Genomic DNA, 593 nt, shown 5'->3' with positions numbered 1-593 from the left:
AAGCCAGGCTTGGCAGGGCCTGCTTAGGACTTGGACGGGAGAGCGTCTGATCCTGGCTAGGGACTTCCAGGCGGACTGGATCCTTTTCCTGAATGTCCACCCAGGAATGAGCGTCTGTTTGTGAGTGAGGACCTCCGGCTGAAGGTGGCCTTGTCGCTGTAGCCATACCCGGGAACGGGTGCCTATTCCTGTCTGTGGACTGCCAGCGTGAACGGTGTCCCGGTTCCTGGATGTTGACCCAGGAATCAGTGCCTGTGGATTCCAAGTGACTCTGGAGCACCTTGGACATTATGGGCAGAATACGTTTTTTGGCAATTAGCCGTAGAACATCTTTTGAAGGGCTGTTTGGGGGCGCCTGAGTGGCTTACGGCCACACCGCTCTGGGAGAGCCCGATCTCGTCTGATCTCGGAAGCTAAGCAGAGCAGGGCCTGGTTAGTACTTGGATGGGTGACCGCCTGGGAATACCAGGTGCTGTAAGCCTTTTTCACTTTGCCGCTGCTTCAGTGGGTAGACAGTTTTGAAAAAGAGAGCAGCTCCTCTCTGGACTCTGAAATGTGTAATTTGCACTCATTTACTTACTTAGTTTTAGCCC

General features: G+C 54.0%; 1 non-coding gene across 1 annotated transcript; it reads left to right on the top strand.

The window, feature by feature from the left end:
* The first annotated feature begins 362 nt into the window (after positions 1 to 362).
* LOC123964882 lies at positions 363 to 481 on the top strand. The gene has a single exon (XR_006823559.1). It is a non-coding gene; the product is annotated as a 5S ribosomal RNA (ribosomal RNA).
* Positions 482 to 593: the final 112 nt, after the last annotated feature.

This window comes from Micropterus dolomieu, unplaced genomic scaffold, assembly GCF_021292245.1.
Source record: "Micropterus dolomieu isolate WLL.071019.BEF.003 ecotype Adirondacks unplaced genomic scaffold, ASM2129224v1 contig_5904, whole genome shotgun sequence".
Taxonomy (NCBI): domain Eukaryota; kingdom Metazoa; phylum Chordata; class Actinopteri; order Centrarchiformes; family Centrarchidae; genus Micropterus; species Micropterus dolomieu.
Note: the sequence above shows the minus strand (reverse complement) of the source record. Positions and strands in the feature narration are given on the sequence as shown.